This window comes from Ovis aries, chromosome Y (genome assembly GCF_016772045.2).
Source record: "Ovis aries strain OAR_USU_Benz2616 breed Rambouillet chromosome Y, ARS-UI_Ramb_v3.0, whole genome shotgun sequence".
NCBI classification, from domain to species: domain Eukaryota; kingdom Metazoa; phylum Chordata; class Mammalia; order Artiodactyla; family Bovidae; genus Ovis; species Ovis aries.
In genome coordinates, this window is record NC_082741.1 from 8,382,457 (window position 1) to 8,405,511 (window position 23,055).

General features: G+C 41.2%; 1 long non-coding RNA gene across 1 annotated transcript in view; it reads right to left on the minus strand.

Annotated features, from left to right (window-relative positions):
• Nucleotides 1–18,228, minus strand: part of LOC132659060 (uncharacterized) — an 87,595-nt gene extending 69,367 nt beyond the window's left edge. Inside the window, exons 1-2 of the long non-coding RNA XR_009599040.1 lie at nucleotides 18,065–18,228; nucleotides 17,161–17,285 (exon numbers count right to left, since the gene is read on the minus strand). This is a non-coding gene — a long non-coding RNA (uncharacterized LOC132659060). The remainder of the gene's footprint in view (nucleotides 1–17,160; nucleotides 17,286–18,064) is intronic.
• Nucleotides 18,229–23,055: the final 4,827 nt, after the last annotated feature.

Below are 23,055 nucleotides of genomic sequence, written 5' to 3' on the forward strand. Positions count from 1 at the left end.
GTCCACTGGAGAAGGGAATGGCAAGCCACTTCAGTATTCTTGCCTTGAGAACCCCATGAACAGTATGAAAAGGCAAAATGATAGGATACCAAAAGAGGAACTCCCCAGGTCATTAGGTGCCCAATATGCTACTGGAGATCAGTGGAGAAATAACTCCAGAAAGAATGAAGGGATGGAACCAAAGTAAAAACAATACCCAGCTGCGGACGTGACTGGTGATAGAAGCAAGATCCGAGGCTGTAAAGAGCAATATTGCATAGAAACCTGGAATGTCAGGTCCATGAATCAAGGCAAATTGGACGTGGTCAAACAAGAGATGGCAAGGGTGAACGTCGACATCCTAGGAATCAGCAAACTAAAATGGACTGGAATGGGTGAATTTAACTTAGATGACCATTATATCTACTACTGCAGGCAGGAATCCCTCAGAAGAAATGGAGTAGCCATCATGGTCAACAAAAGAGTCCAAAATGCAGTACTTGGATGCAATCTCAAAAAAGAAAGAATGATCTCTGTTCGTCTCCAAGGCAAACCATTCAATATCACAGTTATCCAAGTCTATGCCCCAATCAGTAACCCTGAAGTAGTAGAAGTTGAATGGTTTTATGAAGACCTACATGACCTTTGAGAACTAACACCCCAAAAAGATGTCCTTTTCATTATAGGGGACTGGAATGCAAAAGTAGGAAGTCAAGAAAACACCTGGAGTAACAGGCAAATTTGGCCTTGGAATGCGGAATGAAGCAGGGCAAAGACTAATAGAGTTTTGCTAAGAAAATGCACTGGTCATAGCAAATACCCTCTTCCAACAACACAAGAGAAGACTCTACACATGGACATCACCAGATGGTCAACACCGAAATCAGATTGATTATATTCTTTGCAGGCAAAGATGGAGAAGCTCTATATAGTCAACAAAAACAAGACCGGGAGCTGACTGTGGCTCAGATCATGAACTCCTTATTGCCAAATTCAGACTTAAATTGAAGAAAGTAGGGAAAACCGCTAGACCATCAGGTATGACCTAATCAAATCCCTTATGATTATACAGTGGAAGTGAGAAATAGATTTAAGGGTCTAGATCTGATAGATAGAGTGCCTGGTGAACTATGGAATGAGGTTAGTGACATTGTACAGGAGACAGGGATCAAGACCATCCCCATGGAAAAGAAATGCAAAAAAGCAAAATGGCTGTCTGGGGAGGCCTTAGAAACGGCTGTTAAAAGAAGAGAGGCGAAAAGCAAAGGACAAAAGGAAAGATATAAGCATCTGAATGCAGAGTTCCAAAGAATAGCCAGAAGAGATAAGAAAGCCTTCTTCTGCAATCAATACAAAGAAATAGAGGAAAACAACAGAACGGGGAAGACTAGAGATCTCTTCAAGAAAAGAGATACCAAGGGAATATTTCATGCAAAGATGGGCTCGATAAAAGACAGAAATACTATGGACCTAACAGAAGCAGAAGATATTAAGAAGAGGTGGCAAGAATACACGGAAGAACTGTACAAAAAAGATCTTCATAAGCCAGATAATCATGATGATGTGATCACTAATCTAGAGCCAGACATCTTGGAATGTGAAGTCAAGTGGGCCTTAGAAAGCATCACTAAAAACAAAGCTAGTGGAGGTGATGGAATTCCAGTTGAGCTGTTTCAAATCCTTAATGATGCTGTGAAAGGTCTGCACTCAATATGCCAGCAAATTTGTAAAACTCAGCAGCGGCCACAGGACTGGAAAAGGTCAGTTTTCATTTCAATCCCAAAGAAAGGCAATGCCAAAGAATGCTCAAACTACCACACAATTGCACTCATCTCACATGCTAGTAGTGTAATGCTCAAAATTCCCCAAGCAAGGCTTCAGCAATACATGAACCGTGAACTCCCTGATGTTCAAGCTGGTTTTAGAAAAGGCAGAGGAACCAGAGATCAAATTGCCAACATCCACTGGATCATGGAAAAAGCAAGAGAGTTCCAGAAAAACATCTATTTCTGCTTTATTGACTATGCCAAAGCCTTTGACTGGGTGGATCACAACAAACTGTGGAAAATTCTGAAATTGATGGGAAGACCAGACCACCTGACCTGCCTCTTGAGAAATCTGTATGCAGGTCAGGAAGCAACAGTTAGAACTGGACATGGAACAACAGACTGGTTCCAAATAGGAAAAGGAGTGCGTCAAGGCTGTATAGTCACCCTGTTTATTTAACTTCTATGCAGAGCACATCATGAGAAACGCTGGACTGGAAGAAACACAAGCCGGAATCAAGACTGCTGGGAGAAATATCAATAACCTCAGATATGCAGATGACACCACCCTTATGGCAGAAAGTGAAGAGGAACTAAAAAGTCTCTTGATGAAAGTGAAAGAAGAGAGTGAAAAAGCTAGCTTAAAGCTCAACATTTAGAAAACGAAGATCATGGCATCTGGTCCCATCACTTCATGGGAAATAGATGGGGAAACAGTGGAAACAGTGTCAGATTTTATTTTGGGGGGGCTCCAAAATCACTGCAGATGGTGACTGAAGCCATGAAATCAAAAGACAGTTACCCCTCGGAAGAAAAGTTATGACCAACCTAGGTAGCATATTCAAAAGCAGAGACATTACTTTGCCAGCAAAGGTCCGTCTAGTCAAGGCTCTGATTTTTCCTGTGGTCATATATGGATGTGAGAGTTGGACTGTGAAGAAGGCTGAGCAACGAAGAATTGATGCTTTTGAACTGTGGTGTTGGAAAAGGCTCTTGAGAGTCCCTTGGACTGCAAGGAGATCCAACCAGTCCATTCTGAAGGAGATCAGCCCTGGGATTTCTTTGGAAGGAATGATGCTAAAGCTGAAGCTCCAGTACTTTGGCCACCTCATGGGAAGAGCTGACTCATTGGAAAAGACTCTGATGCTGGGAGGGATTTGGGGGCAGGAGGAGAAGGGGACAACAGAGGATGAGATGGCTGGATGGCATCACTGACTCAATGGACTTGAGTCTGAGTGAACTCCAGGAGTTGGTGATGGACAAGGAGGCCTGGCGTGCTGCAATTCATGAGATCGCAAAGAGTCGGACACGACTGAGCGACTGAACTGAACTGAACTTATCCTGTTTGGGACTCTGTGTTTCTTGGACTTGGGTAGCGATTTCCTTCCCCATTTGAGAGAAGTTTTCAACTGTTTTCTCCTCAAGTATTTTCTCATGGTCTTTCTTTTTGTCTTCTTCTGGGGCTCCTGTGAATCGAATGTTGGGGCATTTAACTTTTTCCCAGAGATCTCTGAGATTGTCTTCATTTAAGTCTCTTCTTTTTCCCTCTCTGTATTATTTATTTCTACTGCCTCACTTATCCTACTTTCTGCCTCAGTTATTCTATTGTTGCACCTCCAGAGTGTTTTTGCTCTCCTTATTGCATTGTTCAATTATATATTGACTCTTTTTTATTTCTTCTAGGTCCTTGTTAAACATTTCTTGCATCTTCTAGATTCTTGTCTCAAGGCTGTTTATCTATAACTCCATTTTGTTTTCAACATTTTGGATCATTTTTGCTATCTTTATTTGGAATTCTTTATCAGGTAAATTTCCTATCTCTTTCTCTTTTGTTTAGTTTGGTGGGCATTCCTTTACTTACTGGGTATTTCTCTGCCTTTTCATCTTGTTGCGTTTGGGCCTTTCCATATTCTGGCAGTGAGAGTTTTACTTCTTTTCCAATCTGGTGCCTTTTATTTTTCTGTTCTGATTGCTGCGGCTGAAACTTCCAAAACTATGTTGAATAGTAGTGATGGGCACTAGTAGAGAGAGTGGGCAGTAGAGAATAGTAGAGAGTGGGCACCTTTGTCTTGTTCCTGACTTTAGGTTAACAAACACATGAAAAGATCCTCAACATCACTCAGTATCAGAGAAATGCAAATCAAAACCACAAAGAGGTACCATTTGACACCAGTCAGAATGGCTGCGATCCAAAAGTCTACAAGCAATAAATGCTGGAGAGGGTGTGGAGAAAAGGGAACCCTCTTACACTGTTGGTGGGAATGTAAACTAGTACAGCCACTATGGAGAACAGTGTGGAGATTCCTTAAAAAACTCGACATAGAACTGCCATACGACCCAGCAATCCCACTTCTGGGCATACACACCAAGGAAACCAGAATCGAAAGAGACACGTGTACCCCAGTGTTCAACGCAGCACTGTTTATAATAGCCAGGACATGAAAGCAACCATCTGTCCATCAGCAGATGAATGGATAAGAAAGCTGTGCTACATATACACAATGGAGTATCACTCAGCCGTTAAAATGAATACATTTGAATCAGTTCTAATAAGGTGGATGAAACTGGAGCCTATTATACAGAGTGAAGTAAGCAAGAAAGAAAAACACCAATACAGTATACTAACACATATATATGGAATTTAAAAAGATAGTAACAATAACTGTGTATGCGAGACAGCAAAAGAGACACAGGTGTATAGAACAGTCTTTTGGACTCTGTAGGAGAGGGCGAGGGTGGGATGATTTGGAAGAATGGCATCGAAACATGTATATTATCATATGTGAAATGAATCGCCAGTCCAGGTTCAATGCATGATACAGGATGCTCGGGGCTGGTGCACTGGGATGACCCAGAGGGACGGTACAGAGAAGGAGGGAGGGGGGTTCAGGATGGGAAACACATGTACACCTGTGGCAGATTCGTGTCGATGCATGGCAAAACCACTACAATACTGTAATTAGCCTCAATTAAAATAAATAAATTTATATTTTAAAAAGATACAAGTACATTTATTCATGTGCCCAAAGCTATCAGTTGCAAGTATAATATTTGGTTTTATTTTTATGCTGAAATTTATGAAAATGTTGTAATTCACACTCTGAAATATCCCTTTTAAAGAAATTACTTTTTATCTTAAAAAACAAAAAAGGAATAATCATACAGAGACAAATAACACAGTTACTGAAATTAAAAATACTCTAGAAGGAATCAGTAGCAGAGTACCTGAAGCAGAAGAACAAGTCAGTGAGCTGGAAGATTAAATGGCAGAAATAACTTCTGAAGAGCAAAATTAAGTACCAGAAAAAAAATGAAAAGAACCGAGGATAGTCTCAAAGACCTCTGGGACAATATCAAAAGCACTAACATTCAAATAATAGAATCCACAGAAGAAGAGAAAAAGAAAGAGTATGAGAAAATTCTTGAAAAGATTATAGCTGAACAATTCTCCAACATGGAGAATTAGGAAACAGTCAATCAAACCTAAGAGGCAAAAAGAGTCCCATACAGGATGCCAAGATACATGCCAAGAGAAACATGCCAAGATACAAACTAACAAAGATTAAACACAAAGAAAGATTATTAAAAGCAGTAAGGGAAAAGCAACAAGTAACACACAAGGGAAACCCCATATGTTTAACAGCTGATCTTTCAGGAGAAACTCTGCAGGCCAAAAGGGAATGATAGGATATATTTTAAGTAGTGAAAGTGAAGAAACTACAACCGAGATTACTGTACCCAGCAAGGATCTCATTCAAAACTGATGGAGAAATAAAACAGACAAACAAAAGTTAACAGACAAACAAAAGTTTGTTTTCAGACAAATGAAAGTTAACAGAATTTATTACCATCAAACCAGCTTTAAAACAAATGTTACAGGAACTTATATAACCAATTGATACAAGAAGAGAAAAAGATCTACGAAGTCAACCCCAAGCAATTATGAAAATGACAACAGGAGCATATATATCAATAATTACTTTATATGTAAATGGATTAAATGCTCCAACTGAAAGACACAGAATAGCTGAATGGATACAAAAACAAGACCTATATATATATATATGGTGTCTACAAGAAACCACTTTAGACCTAAAGTCAGATATAGACTCAAAGTGAGAGGAAAGCTATATATTCCATGCAAATAGAAAGCAAAAAAAAAAAAAAAGTTAAAGTAGCAATCCTCATATCAGGCAAAACAGACCTTAAAATAAAGAAGATGTAGTGGTGGGACATGTGTTTCTGATTTCAAGCTCAATAGTTGTGAAATGCCAGTTCAAGAGTAGGGTCCTGGAGGCGGTCCTAAGATGGTGAGGAATAGGATGGGGAGACCACTTTCTCGCCCACAAATTCATCAAAAGAACATTTAAATGCTGAGTAAATTTCACAAAACAACTTCTGAATGCTGGCAGAGGACATCAGCCACCAAGAAAAGCAGCCCACTGTCTTCGAAAGGAGATAAGAAAAAAATATAAAAGACAAAAAGAGACAAAAGAGGTAGGGACAGAACTCTGTTCTGGGAAGGGAAGTTTTAAAAAGAGAGGTTTCCAAACACCAGGAAACACTCTCACTGCTGAGTCTGTGGTAAGCCTTGCAACAACAGAGGGCAACATGACAGGGAGGAAAACTAAATACATAAGTATAACCCACAGATTACATGCCCAACGGTAACTCCCTCAGCAGAGAAGCAGCGCAGACGCCTGCATTTGCCACTAGCATGTGGGGACTGGGCAGGGAGGCATGGGCTGCATTGCTTAGAAGAAGGACCCAGCCTGAATGCCCCGAAGGCAATCTGAGGGAACTAACTTGAGACAGCAAACCAGGCTGTGAGATAGCTACCACGTGAAAAGCCCTAACCAGGGGGGCTTCCCTGGTGGCTCAGAGGTTAAAGCGTCTGCCTTCAATGAGGGAGACCCACGATCAATCCCTGGGTCGGGAAGACCCCCTGGAGAAGGAAATGGCAACCCACTCCAGTATTCTTGCCTGGAGAATCCCACGGACAGAGAAGCCTGGTAGGCTACAGTCCACGGGGTCGCAAAGAGTCAAACACGACTGAGAGACTTCACTCACTCACCCACTTAAGATACCACCAGGCCTGTTCACAGAACAAAGGACCGACCAGAGCTATGCAGAAAGCCCTAACCTAAGACATGGTCAGGCTCGCTCATAGAACAAAGGACTGAACAGAGCTGGCTGGTCGCAGACCATCCCCCTCCAGTGACAGGGAGCCAGAGCCTGAAGGGGGCAACTGCGGCCCCAGAGAGGCATTATCCACCAAACTGCAAGCATTTTTCATTGCTAATTAGGACTTCTTGGGATTCTGGACAGTCAAGATCCACCTGAGAAGGTGCACCGGCTGTACACCCAGAAAACCCAGAGGCAGGGATGGGGAAGGCGATAAGCCACAGCGACTGCACTCGCCAAGCAGTGATCACTGAGAACGGGGAAGGGCACAAAACACAGGCCCAGCTGAGTCTGTACTTCTGAGGACTATCTGAGTACCTGAACCTAAGTGGCTTAAAGCTGGGAAGTGTATACCACCCAGGGCCAGCCTCAGATAGTTCCCGGCAGAGCAACCTAGAGCCTAAGCAGTGTAGACAGGGCAAGCACACACACCATGAGTGGGGACAAACCCAGTGTGGCCAAGACACTGCAAGCACAAGCCAGTGTTGTTTGTTTCCAGTGTCCCTCCCTCCCCACAGTTCAGTTCAGTTCAGTTCAGTCGCTCAGTTGTGTCCGACTCTTTGCAACCCCATGAATCGCAGCACGCCAAGCCTCCCTGTCCACCACCAACTCCTTCACTCAGATTTATGTCCATCAAGTCAGTGATGCCATCCAGCCATCTCATCCTCTGTCTTCCCCTTCTCCTCCTGCCCCCAATCCCTCCCAGCATCAGAGTCTTTTCCAATGAGTCAACTCTTCCCATGAGGTGGCCAAAGTACTGGACTTTCAGCTTTAGCATCATTCGTTCCAAAGAAATCCCAGGGCTGATCTCCTTCAGAATGGACTGGTTGGATCTCCTCACAGTCCAAGGGGCTCTCAAGAGTCTTCTCCAACACCACAGTTCAAACACATCAATTCTTCGGTGCTCAGCCTTCTTCACAGTCCAATTCTCACATCCATATACGACCACAGGAAAAACCATAGCCGTGACTCCCCACAGTGAGTGAAGTCACTCAGTCGTGTTTGACTCTTTGCAACCCCATGGACTGTAGCCTACCAGGCTTCTCAGTCCATGGGATTCTCCAGGTAAGAATACTGGAGTGGGTTACCATCTCCTTCTCCAGGGGATCTTCCTGACCCAGGGATTGAACCTGGGTCTCCTGCATTGGAGGGAGACGCTTTAACTTCTGAGCCACCAGGGAAACCCTCAGTACTACTGAACAACTGAGTCTAAACAAATGTCCACCAGCACCCCCTTGTGTCAGGGAAGAAATTAGACACTGAAGAGACCAGCAAACAGAAGACAGTAAAACAGAGAGAACCGCCTTGGATGTTCTAGAATGTGGGCTGAGTACCCATGGCATTTGTTCCAGAGTACAAACTCAAGGGTAATTAGAGCACAGGCACAGTATTTATAGGATGCATACTACAGAAGGTAGGGTTACTACTAGTGTTACACATTGCAGAATTCAAGCTCTTTAGTCGTGAACAGTAAACTCAAGAGCAGTGTCCGAGAGATCCTTGTTAGGCGCTATGAAACACAAATCAATAGTGGACAAAAGCATGCTTCTGAGTACAAGCTCTTTATTTCTGGAATGAAGGTTCCAGACTGGGAAATTAAAAGACGCTTACTCCATGGAAGAAAATTTATGACCAACCTAGATAGCATATTCAAAAGCAGAGACATTACTTTGCCAGCAAAGGTCTGTCTAGTCAAGGCTATGGTTTTTCCTGTGGTCATGTATGGATGCAAGAACTGGACTGTGAAGAAAGCTGAGTGCCGAAGAACTGATGCTTTTGAATTGTGGTGTTGGAAAAGGCTCTTGAGAGTCCCTTGGACTGCAAGGAGATCCAACCAGTCCATTCTGAAGGAGATCAACCCTGGGATTTCTCTGGAAGGAATGATGCTAAAGCTGAAACTCCAGTACTCTGGCTACCTCATGCAAAGAACTGACTCATTGGAAAAGACTCTGATGCTGGGAGGGACTGGGGGCAGGAGAAGGGGACGACAGAGGATGAGATGGCTGCATGGCATCACATGACTCGATGGATGTGAATCTGAGTGAACTCTGGGATTTGGTGATGGACAGGGAGGCCTGGCATACTGCGATTCATGGGGTCGCAAAGAGTCGGACACAACTGAGCGACTTAACTGAACTGAAGGAGACAAAAGTACACAGAAAATTACAAGACACTAATGAAAGAAATCAAAGATGACATGAACAGATGGAAAGACATTCCATGTTCCTGGCAGGAAGAATCAATATCATGAAAATGACTATACTACCAAAAGCAATCTACAGATTCAATATGATCCCTATCAAATTACTTATGGTATTTTTCACAGGACTAGGACAAAAAATTTCACAATTCATATGGAAACACAAAAGACCCCAAATAGCCAAAGCAGTCTTGAGAAAGAAGGATGGAGCTAGAGGAATCAACTTTCCTGACTTCAGATTATACTACAGAGCTACAGTCATCAAGACAGTATGGTACTAGCACAAAAACAGAAATACAGATCAATGGAACAAGAAAGCAAGCTCAGAAATAAACCCATGCATGTATGGATATCTTATTCTTGACAAAGGAGGCAAGAATATACACTGGGGCAAAGACAGCCTGTCCAATAAATGGTGCTGGTAAATCTGGACTGCTGCATGTAAAAAATGAAATTAGAACTCTTCCGAACATCATACACAAAGACAAATTCAAAATGGATTAATGACCTAAATATAAAACAAGAAACTACAAAACTCTCAGAGGAAAACATAGGCAGAACACTCGATGATATAAATCAAACAAGATCCTCTATAACCCACCTCCTACAGTAATGGAAATAAAAACAAAAGTGGGACCTGATTAAACTTAAAAGTTTTTGCACAGCAAAGGAAACTATAGACAAGATGAAAAGACAACCCTCAGAATAGGAGAAAATAGTAGCAAATGAAACAACTGACAAAGAATTAATTTCCAAAATATACAAGCAACTCATACAACTCAATCCCACGAAAGCAAAGACCCCAATCAAAAAGTGGGGAAAAGACCTAAACAGACATTTCTCCAAAGACATGCAGATGGCTAACAAACATATGAAAAGATGCTCAACATAAGTCATTATTAGAGAAATGCATATCAAAACTACAGTGAGGTATCACCTCACAACAGTCAAAATGGCTATCATCAAAAAATCTATCAAACAATAAATTTTGGAGGGAGTATGAAGAAAAGGGAATACTCTTGCACTGTTGTTGGGAAAGTAAATTGATACTGCCAATGTGGAAGACGTTATGGAGATTCCTTAAAAATCCAGGAATAAAATCACCATATTACCCAGTAATCCCACTCCTAGGTATACACCCTGAGGAAACCAAGATTGAAAAGGACACATGTATCCCATTATTCATTGCAGCTAGTTTTTTACAGTAGCTAGAATATGGAATAAACCTAGATGCCCCCTGTCAGATGAATGGATGAAGCAGCTATGATAATGGAATATGACTCAGCTATAAAAAGGAACATATTTGAGCCAGTTGTAATAGGCTGGATGAAACTAAAAACTATTATACAGAGTGAAGAGAATCAGAAAGAGAAGATAAATATCGTATTCTAATGCATATATATGTAACCTAGAAACATGGTGCAGAATAATATATTTACAATGCAGCAATGGAGAAACAGAGAGAGAATAGTTTTATGGAGGGGAAGGAGAGGGTGGGGAGGGGGAGGAGGGTGAGATGTATGAAAAATAGTAACATGGAAATTATATTCAGTTCAGTTCAGTCACTCAGTCGTGTCCGACTCTTTGCGACCCCATGAATCGCAGCACGCCAGGCCTCCCTGTCCATCACCAAATCCCAGAGTTCACTCAAACTCACGTCCATCGAGTTGGTGATGCCATCCAGCCATCTCATCCTCTGTCGTCGTCCCCTTTTCCTCCTGGCCCTAATCCCTCCCAGCATCAGAGTCTTTTCCAATGAGTCAGTTCTTCGCATGAGGTAGCCAAAGTACTGGAGTTTCAACTTTAGCATCATTCCCTCCAAAGAAATCCCAGGGCTGGTCTCCTTTAGAATGGACTGGTTAGATCTCCTTGCAGTTCAAGGGACTCTCAAGAGTCTTCTCCAACACCACAGTTCAAAAGCATCAATTCTTCAGCACTCAGCTTTCTTCACAGTCCAACTCACATCCATACATGACCACTGGGAAAACCATAGCCTTGACAAGATGGACCTTTGTTGGCAAAGTAATGTCTCTGCTTTTCAATATGCTATCTAGGTTGGTCATAACTTCTTCCAAGGATAATGGTGTTTTAATTTCATGGCTACAGTCAACATTTGCAGTAATTTTGGATACCATGTGTAAAATAGATAGCCAAAGGGATTTGCTATATGGCTCAGGAAATTCAAACAGTGGCTCTGTATCAATGTAGAGGGGTGCAATGGGGAGGGAGATGTGAGGGAGGTTCAGAAGGAAGGGGGCATATGTATGCGGTACCACGTAGTCAAATTCTCATGGCATGGGCTCCAGTGGAAGACTAGGAGGTGGTGGATGGGTCACCAGATAGCATTTGAAAGGTGTTCCAGGCAGTGAGTTTCTGTTCACCAACAAGGCAGCACAGATTGCCACTGGCACCATGGGGTGGGTTTTCCTGACTCTTCTGAAGGTGAATATGGATAGTGCTTTCCATGATGCTGCACAAGTAAATGCACTACAGAGATAACAGCTACAACAGTGTATACACACACACTGTACCAAGAGATGTGTGGCCTTGATGAACCAAGGACCTCAGTCAATGAAGTAATGAGGGACGATGATGAACACTGCAAGGCTGCATGTCCCCACTTGGCAGAGAGGCCTGTACAGCAGAAAGTGAAGAATAAGCAGCCTATGGCCCAGGGTGGGGAGTGGCATCCTCAAGGGGCCCACAATGTGACTGAGTTCAAACAAATCAACCATATACTCAGGCAGAGTTGGTTGATTTGGCTGTAGAATAAGGCACTCCATATGTGGTGGGTAGCTCTCCTAGCTCCATGAAGGTAAGCACTGCAACATGCATTTGAGGAGATGGCTGGTGTTGGTTTTTTACTGTTTTGAGGGTATAGCTTACATCCTAGTCATCTGTTGTTGTAGCCTCTATTGTTGTTGCAGGATGTGGGTCCAAGTGGCAGCACTGTGCACTAGAAAGATGCTGTAGAAGGCAGAACTTGCATAATCTGTGGGTCAAGAGACCCTGAGCAGGTAGAATGTGGGGAAAGTAACAAGATGGTGCCAGTCAGGCCCTCTCACCTCATGTTCTGTAAATAATGACTTGGCATGGTTATACAACCGCTGAAATTACAGTCTACTTTGTGCAGCACACTTCTATGAGTTTCACCATGAAAGCCCTGGCTGCTGCACCAACAGGGCAACACTGAACCAACAACATGGTTATGTTGCATGAGGTTATGTATGGTTACATTATAGCTGTCATGGCTGCTCCATCAATCAGGGGGAGAGACTGTGTTATACCTGCTGTGCCAGCCAGGAGAGAATAAATGTGTTTGCAGTTCCTACATTAAGATTCCTACTCCTTGAGTCTTCTTCCAGACTCTTAGATTGTGCCTTGTCTACACTAAGTTTAGTGAACAGTGCAAACAGTGTGAGCAGAAAGACAACTGGCATCATGAACAGGATCAGCCATATAACTTTGCTGTGCTAAAGCTTTCAAGTTTAAGTAGGTTCCATTTCTTTGTATTTACTTCTGCTATTCTGGGAGATAGGCTGAAAAGATTTATGTCAGAGTGTGTTCTTCTTATTTTCCTCTAGCAGTTTTATAGTGTCTGGCCTCACATTCAGGTCTTTAATATATTTTGAACTCACTTAATACATTTGCTTTTGAACTGTGGTGTTGGAGAAGACTCTTGAGAGACCTTTGGATTGCAAGGAGGTCCAACCAGTCCATCCTAAAGGAGATCAGGCCTGGGTGTTCATTGGAAGGACTGATGCTAAAGTTGTAACTCCAATACGTTGGCCACCTCATGCGAAGATCTGACTCACTGGCAAAGACCCTGATGCTGGGAGGGTTTGGGGGCAGGACAAGAAGGGGATGACAGAGGATGAGATGGCTGGATGGCATCACCAACTCGATGGACATGAGTTTGAGTAAAGTGGGAGTTGGTGATGGACAGGGAGGCCTGGTGTGCTGTGATTCATGGTGTTGCAGAGTCGGACACTATTGAGCAACTGAACTGAACTGATTTTTGCATATAAAGAAGGATCTAATTTGCTTGTTTTATAAATGTAACTGTCCAGTTTTCCCAGCACCATTTGTTGAAGAGACTGTCTTCCCAATATTGTGTAGAACTGTCTTGTCATACATACGGATGGCTAACAAACACATGAAAAGATGCTCAACATCACTCATTATCAGAGAAATGCAAATCAAAACTACAATGAGGTACCATTTCACACCAGTCAGAATGACAGCAATCCAAAAGACTACAAGCAATAAATGCTGGAGAGGATGTGGAGAAAAGGGAACCCTCTTACACTGTTGGTGGGAATGCAAACTAGTACAGCCACTCTGGAGAACAATGTGGAGATTCCTTTAAAAATTGCAAATAGAACTACCTTATGACCCAGCAATCCCACTGCTGGGCATACACACTGAGGAAACCACAACTGAAAGAGACACTTGTACCCCAATGTTTATCGCAGCACTATTATATAAATAGCCAGGACATGGAAGCAACCTAGATGTCCATCAGCAGATGAATGGATAAGAAAGCTGTGGTACACATACACAATGGAGTATTACTCAGCCATTAAAAAGAATATATTTCAATGAGTTCTAATGAGGCGGATGAAACTGGAGAGTGAAGTAAGCCAGAAAGAAAAACACCAATACAGTATACTAACACATATATATGGAATTTAGAAAGATAGTAATGATAACCCTCTATGCGAGACAGCAAAAGAAACACAGATGTATAGAATGGACTTTTAGACTCTGTGGGAGAGGGAGAGGGTGGGATGATTTGGGAGAACGACATTGAAACATGTATACTATCAGGTAAGAAACAAATCGCCAGTCTATGTTCAATACAGGAAACAGGATGCTTGGGGCTGGTGCACTGGGATGATCCAGAGAGATGATATGGGGTGGAAGGTGGGAGGGGCGTTCAGCATTGGGAACTCATGTACAGCCGTGGCTGATTCATGTCAATGTATGGCGAAACCAACACAGTATTGAAAAGCAAAATAAAGTAAAAAAAAAAAAAAAAGAACATATGTAGAATTATTACAAAAAAAAAGAACTGTCTTGTCATAGATTAACTGCCCATGAACAGTATGAAAATGCAAAAAGATATGAATACTGAAACATGAACCCACAGGTTATTAAGTGGGGCTATGCTACTGGAGAATATCCTACTTCAACATGCTATGGGAGAAGAGTGGAGGAATATCTCCAGAAAGAATGAAAAGGCTGAGCCAAAGTGGAAATGACACCCAGCTGTCCAAGTGTCTGATGGTGAAAATAAACTCTGATGCTATAAAGAACAATACTGCATAGAAAACTGGAATGTTAGGTACATGAATCAAGGTAAATTGAAAGTGGCAAGAAGGAACAATGCCATTTCACAAATTAGTGAACTAAACTGGACAGGAATGGTTGAATTTAATTCAGATGACCATTATGTCTATGATTGTGGGCAAGAATCCCTTGGTAAAAATGGAGTAGCCCTCATAGACAACAAGAATTCAAACTGCAGTACTTCAGTGGTACATCAGGAAGGACAGAATGATTTCAGTTTATTTCCAAAGCAACCATTCAATAACACAGTAATCCAAGTCCATACCCAACCATAATACTGAAGAAGCTGAAGTTGAATGGTTTTATGAAGACCTAAAAGACCTTCTAGAACTAACACCAAAAAAAGATGCCTTTTTCATCATAGGGGACTGGAATGTAAATGTACAAAGTCAAGAGATAGCTGGAGTAACAGGCAAGTTTGGCCTTGGTGTGCAAAATGAAGCAAAGGCTAAAAGGGTTCTGCCAAAAGAACGCACTGGTCATAGCAAACACCCTCATCCAACAGCACAACAGATGATTCAACACATGAACTTCACCAGATGGTCAATACTGAAATGAGAATGATTATATTCTTTGTAGCCAAAGATGGAGAAACTGTATACAGCCAGCAAAAACAAGATCTGGCTGTGGCTCATGCACAATATGACCTAAAGCAAAGCCCTTATTGTCAGAACACAGGTCCTGGGTGCCCTACTTCATGAATCTAACTCACAACGGTCATCCATTGTAATGTACATATTGTAATGTACATATTTCAATGCTATACTCTTCAAATCATCTTGCCCTTGCGTCCCACTGAGTCCAGAAGTCTGTTTTCTACATCTGTCTCCTTTGCCCTGTATGTACTATTACCAGTACCATTTTTCTAAATTCCATGTATATAAACAAAAGCCATCACAATATTCCTCCAATTAAAATAAATAAAAGTTTTAAAACCCTTATATTATACAGCAAAAGTGACAAATACATTCAAGCAACTAGATCTGATACAGTGCCTGAAAAACTATGGGTGGAGGTTCATAACACTGTACAGAAACAGTAATCAAAACCATCCCCAAGGGGGAAAAAAGGCAACAAGGCAAAATAATTGCCTGAGGAGAACTTACAAATAGCTGAGAAAAGAGAAGCAGAAGGCAATGAGGAATAGAAAAATAAACTCATCTGAATGCAGAGTCCCAAAGAATAGCAAGGAGAGGTAAGAAAGCCTTCTTCAGTGATTAATGCAAAGAAAGAAGAAAACAACAGAATGGGAAAGACTAGAGATCTCTTCAAGAAACTTAGAGATACCAATGGTACATTTCATGCAAAGATGGGCACAATAAATAACAGAAATTGTATGGACCTAACAAGCAGAAGGGATAAAGAAGAGGTAGCAAGAATACACAGAACTGTACAAAATAGGTCTTAATGGACCAGATAACGATGGTGGTGTGATCACTCACCTAGGGCCAGACATCCTGGAGTGTGCAGTCAAGTGGGCCTTAGGAAGCATCACTCTGAACAGAACTAGTGGAAATAATGGAATTCCTTCAAATCCTAAAAGATGATTCAGTTAAAGTGCTGTACTAAATATGCCAACAAATTTGGAAAACTGCTCAGCAGTGGCCACTGGACTGAAAAAGTTCAGTTTTCATTCAAATCCCAAAGAAGGGCAATGCCTAAGAATTTTCAGACTGCAGCACAACTGCATTCATTTCACATGGTAGCAAGGTAATGCTAAAAATCCTTCAAGGTAGGCTTCAATGTTACACGAAGGAAGAACTTCTGTATATACAAACTGGATTTAGAAAATGCAGAAGGATAATCCCAACATGATGGAGGAATAAGACATCTCCCCCGCCCCACCCAAATTTATCAAAAGATCATCTGACTGCTGAGCAACTTCCACAAAACAATTTCTGAACACTGGCAGAGAAAACCAGGCACTCAGAAAGGCAGCCCAATCTCTTCGAAGGAGGTAGGACAAAATATAAAAGACAAAAAGAGAGACAAAAGACTTAGGGGCAGAGACTCATCCTGGGGAGGGAGTCAAGGAGGAGGACAAGTTTCCCAACAGCAGGAAATCCTCTCACTGGTGGGTCTGTGAGGAGTTCTGGAATCTCAGAGGCAAACATAACTGGTAGAAAAAGCAAAACAAAACCACAGAATAGGCGCCTAACTGCAACTCCCAAAAGAGAAGTAAAGTAGCCCAGACGCACTCGACCCCCACCAGTGAGTGGAGGCACAGGTTGCATACTTAGGGTAAGGAGCTGGCCTGAATGCCCTGAGCACAATCTGAGGGAGCTAACATGAGATAGCAACTGTGAGAGAGAGAGAGAAAAAAAGAGAGAGAGAGAGAGAGAGAGGGAAAAAAAAAAAGAGAGAGAACTTTCCTGAAGAAGGCTCTAACCTAACGTACAACCTGGCCTGCTAATAGAAAAAAGCATTGAGTGAATACCAAAGAAGAGATAGCCAGGTGCATATAGGCCCCTCCCCTACTGCCAGAGGCAGAGAGGTAGGCAAGTAGCAGCCAGAGCCAAAAGGCAAGGGGCAATCTTAACACCAGAGAGTGTCATCCTTCACCAAACAGTGAGCAGGCTCCCAGTTGCCAAAAAGTCATCCTCAGATCCTGAACAGTTTGACACCTGCCAGGAGGGTTGCGGCCTGAGATCAGATCCTCAGAGGAGACACACAACACACCTGAGACGGTGCTCCCGTGGTGCATCAGGGAAACTGAGCGGCCTGGACCAGGGAGGTGATTAAGATGCATGGCCCACCTGGGATAGTGCGCTCACCAAGCACCTGGTCTTCTGAGCTGCTCAGACCTGGGAAGACACAAAATGCATGCACAACTGAGTCCGTGCCTATGCAGAGTACCTGAGAACCTGAACCTGAGCAGCTTAGACCTGGGATGTGCACCAAGCATAGGGCTCAATTTGGACAGTACCCCTGCAGAGCAACCTGGAGCCTGAGCCATGTAGACCCAGAAAGCACATGCCACTGTGATCTAGGGCAAACTCAGTGTGGTCCATACACTGTGAACACTGCCCCCGCCTCCCACACACACACTCCAGTGATATTTGTTTCCAGTGTTCTCCCCTCCCCACAATACAACTGAACAAGGGACCCTAAATAAGCAACCACCTTCAGCCCCTTGTGTCAGGGTGGAAATTAGACACTGAAGAGACTTGGAAAGAGAAGACACCAAAATAAGCAAAGAGGGAACTGCTCTAGAAGTGACAGATAAAACAGATTAAAACTCTGTAGTTAACATTGACTAAGCATTGGAAGAGGCCTGTAGACCTTGAGGAGAAGTACAAGCTGGAACAAGGAACTATTTGAAAGTGAACTGACCCCACACTGCCCACAACAGCTAGAGAAAAATTCCTATATATATATTTTTACTATTATCATTTTTTAATTTTCTTCTATTTTTATTACTTTTTCATTTTTATAACCTATTACCTTGCAAAAAAAGACGACCCTATTCTTAAAAAAAATTTCATATGTATTTTGTAATTTTTGATTTTGTACTTTTTGAGAGTCTAACCTCTAATCTAGATTTTTAATCTTTCCATTTTCCTATTTGATATCAATTTTGTACCTTTAAGAATCAAATCTTCAGTATCCATTTTCACATAGGGATGTGATTACTGGCTTGACTGCTCTCTCCCCTTTTGATGTTCCATTTTCTCCCAGGTCATCTCCATCTCATTCCTCCCCCTTCTTTTTGCTATTTAACTCTGTGAATCTCTCTGGTGTTCCAGGCTGTGGAGAGCACATAACAAAGTTGATTACTGGCTAACCTGCACTCTCCCCTTTTTACTTGCCCTATTCTCCTCCGGTAACCTCTATCTCCCTCCTCCTCCATCTCTACTCCATGTAACTCTGAACCTCTCTGGGTGTCCCTCACTGAGAATCTTTTCAGTATTAATCTAGATGTTTTATCATCTGTGCTGTATAGATTAAGAAGTCTTGAGTCTACAGTAATAATAAGACTGAGAGCCAGAGGCAGGAGGCTTAAACACAAAACTCAAACACACCAGAGAACTCCTGATTCCAGGGAACATTAATCGACAAGAGCTCACCCTCCCCTACACTGAAACCCAGCTCCCTCAAGAGCCAAAAAGTTGCAGAGCAAGACAAGCCACACTCATTCTCCAGCACTACTGGAAGACAGCCCTGCGCATCTAATCCAGGCTATGCAAAGTCATGCCAAACACAGATACCCCAACTACACTACTGAACACTTCATTGCAATCCAGAGAAGAGATACAGTTCTACCCACCAGAACACAGATGCAAGCTTCCCAAACTAGGAAACCTTGACAAGACACTCGTCCAAACCCACCCACAGGGAGTAACCTCCACAATAAAGAGGAACCATAAACTTCCAGCATACAAAAAGGTCACCCCAAACATAGCAATCTAAACAAAATGAAAAGGCAGAGAAATATTCAGCAGGTAAAGGAATATGATAAATGCCCATCAAACCAAACAAAAAGAGGAGACAGTCTACCTGAGTAAGAATTTAAAATAATGACAGTAAAGATGTTCCAAAATACTGAAAACAAAATGAAGTTAGGAGACAAAAAGACTGGAGACAAGGATTGAGAAGATGCAAGAAATGTTTAACAAGGACATAGAAGAAATTAAAAAGTCTATCAATTATGAATAATGCAACAACTGAGATCAAAAGCACTATGTAGAAAACCAACAGTAGAACAATGGAGGCAGAAGACAGGGTAAGTGAGGCAGAAGATAGAATGGTGGAAATAAATGGAGAGAGGAAAAAAGAAAAGAGGACAATCTCAGAGACCTCTGGGAAAATGTTAAATGCCCCAACATCCGAATCATAGGAGTCCCAGAAGAGGACAAAAAGAAAGATCATGGGAAAATACTTCAGATAATAGTTGAAAACTTCCCTAAAATGCGGAAGGACATATTCATCCATTTCGAAGAAATCCAGTGAGTCTGAAACAGGATAAACCCAAGGTGAAACACCCCAAGATATACATTAATCAGATTAACAAAGATCAAACACAAAGAACAAATATTACAAGCAGTAAGGGAAACCCAAGAAATAACACACAAGGGGATTCCCATAAGGATAAAAGCTGATCTTTCAATAGATACTCTTCAGGCCAGAAGGAAAGGCAGGGCATACTTAAAGTAATGAAAGAGAAAAACCTACAGCCCAAATTACTGTACCCAGAAAGGATCTCATTCAAATATGAAGGAGAAATCAAAAGCTTTACAAACAAGCAAAAGCTCAGAGAATTCAGCACCACCAAACCAGCTCTCCAACAAACGCTAAAGGATCTTCTCTAGACAGGAAACACAGAAAGGGTGTATAAACTCAAACCTAAAACAATAAAGTAAATGGCAACAGGGTCATACTTATCAGTTCAGTTCAGTCGCTCAGTCGTGTCCGACTCTTTGAGACCCCATGAATTGCAGCACACCAGGCCTCCCTGTCCATCACCAACTCCCAGAGTTCACTCAGACTCGGGTTCATCAAGCCAGTGATGCCATCCAGCCATCTCATCCTCGGTCGTCCCCTTCTTCTCCTGCCCCTAATCTCTTCTAGCATCAAAGTCTTTTCCAATGAGTCAGTCCTTCACATGAGGTGGCCAGAATACTGGAGTTTCAGCTTTAGCATCATTCCTTCCAAAGAAATCCCAGGGTTGATCTCCTTCAGAATGGACTGGTTGGATCTCCTTGCAGTCCAAGGGACTTATCAATAATTACCTTAAATGTAAATGGGTTGAATGCCCCAACCAAAAGACAAAGACTGGCTGAATGGATACAAAAACAAGACCCCTATATATGCTACAAGACACCCACCTCAAAACAAGGGACACACACAGACTGAAAGTGAAGGGCCGAAAAATATTGCATGCAGATGGAGACCAAAAGAAAGGAGTAGTAGCAATATTCATATCAGTTAAAACAGACTTTTGAAATAAAGGCTGTGAAAAGTGACAAAGAAGGACACTACATAATGATCAGAGGATCAATCCAAGAAGATATAACAATTATAAATGCACCCAACATGGGAGCACCACAATATGCAAAGCAAATGCCAGCAAGTATGAAAAGGGAAATTAACAGTAACACAATAATAGTGGGAGACTTTAATACCCCACTTACACCTATGGATATATCAACCAAAAAGAAAATTAGCAAGGAAACACAAAGTTTAAGTGATACTGATACAATGGATCAGTTAGACCTATTGATATCTATAGGACATTTTACCCCAAAACAATGAAATTCACCTTTTTCTCAAGTGCACACAGAACATTCTCCAGGATAGATCACATCCTGTGCCATAAACCTACCACTGCTAAATTCAAAAAAACTGAACTCATTTCAATTATCTTTTTTGATCACAATGTGGTAAGATTAGATGTCAAGTACAGCAAATATATATATATATATATATATATATATATATATATAAAATACAAACATATGGAGCCTAAACATCATGCTCCTGAATAACCAACAAATCACAGAAGAAATCAAAATACACATAGAAACAAATGAAAATGAAAACATGATAACCCAAAACCTATGGGATTCAGTAAAAGCAGTGCTAAGGGGAAGGTTCACAGCAATACAAGCTTATCTCTACAAACAAGAGAAAAATCAAATAAATAACCTAACTTTACATCTAAAAAAAAAATAGAAAAAAAAAAAGAAATGAAGAACCTCAGGGTTAGTAGAAAAGAAATCATAAAAAATTATGGCAGAAATAGATGGAAAAAAAAAGAGAGGAGACTAACAAAAATCAACAAAACTAAAAGCTGGTTCTTCGAGAAGATAAACAGACAAACCATTAGCCAGATTCATCAAGAAAAAAAGGGAGAAGAATCAAATCAACAAAATTAGAAATGAAAATGGAGAAATCACAACAGACAACCCAGAAATACAAAGGATCCTAAGAGACTACTGTCAACAACTATATGCCAATAAAATGGACAACTTGGAAGAAATGGACAAGTTCTTAGAAAACTATAACCTTATAAAACTGAGCCAGGAAAAAACAGAAAATCTTAACAGACCCATCGCAAGCATAGAAATCGAAACTGTAATAAAAAATCTTCCAACGAACAAAAGACCAGGACTAGATGTCATTATGGGTGACTTCTACCAAAAATTTAGAGAAAAGCAACACCTATCCCACTCAAATTCTTCCAGAAAACTCCAGAGGAAGATAAACTGCCAAACTCATTCTATGAGGCCACCCATCACCCTAATACCAAAACCAGACAAAGATGCCACACAAAAAAAAAACAACACAGAATCCAACTACATATTTAAAAGATCATATATCATGATATGATAGTGGCAGGGGGGCAAGGAGTCTTCAATATTCACTAATCAATGTGATACACCACATTAACAAATTGAAAGATAAAAACCATGATTATCTCAATAGATTTAGAGAAAGTCTTTGACCAAATTCAGCATCCATTTATGATTAAAAAAAAAGAACCACCTACAGAAAGCAGGCACAGGAAGAATATACCGCAACATAACTAAAAGCCATATATGATAAACCCACAGCAAACATTATCCTCAATGGTGAAAAATTGAAAGCATTTCCCCTACAGTCAGCAACAAGACAAGGGTGCCCACTAACATCATTATTATTCAACATAGTTTTGGAAGTTTTAGCCACAGGCATTAGAGAAGAAAAAGAAATAAAAGGAATCCAGGTTGGAAAAGAAGTATAATTCTCACTGTTTGCAGAGGGCATGATCCTCTAAAGACACCACCAGAAAATTACTAGAGCTAATCAATTAATATAGCAAAGCTGCAGGATATAAAATGCACACACAGAAATCTGTTGCATTTCTATACACCAACAATGAGAAAACAGAAATTAATGAAATAATCCCATTCACCACTGTGACAAAAAGAATAAAATACTTAGGAATGCATCTACCTAAAGAAACAAAAGATGTATATACAGAAAACTATAAAACACTGATTAAAGAAATCAAAGGTGACACAAATAGATGGAGAAATAGACCATGTTCATGGATTGGGAGAACCAATATAGTGAAAGTGAGTATAGTACCCAAAGCAATCTATAGATTCAATGCAATCCCTATCAAGCTACCAGAGCTAGAAGAAATAATTTCACAATTTGTATGGAAATGAAAAAAAAAAAAACAAAAAACCCTCAAAGAGCCAAAACAATCTTAAGAAAGAGTCTATCTGGAGGAATGAACCTGCCTGACTTCAGGCTATACTATGAAGTTACACTCATCAAGACAGTATGGTACTGGCACAAAGACATAAACATTGATCAATGGAACAAAACAGAAAGCCCACAGATGAATTCACTCACCTGTGGATGCCTTATTTTTGACAAAGGAGGCAAAAATATACAATGGAGAAACGACAATCTCTTTAACAAGTGACCTGGGAAAATTGGTCAACCACCTGTCAAAGAATGAAACCAGAACACTTTCATACAGCATACACAAAAATAAACTCAAAATAGATTAAAGATCTAAAAGTAAGACCAGGAACAATAAAACTGCTGGAGGAAAATATGGGCAAAACACTCTCCAACACA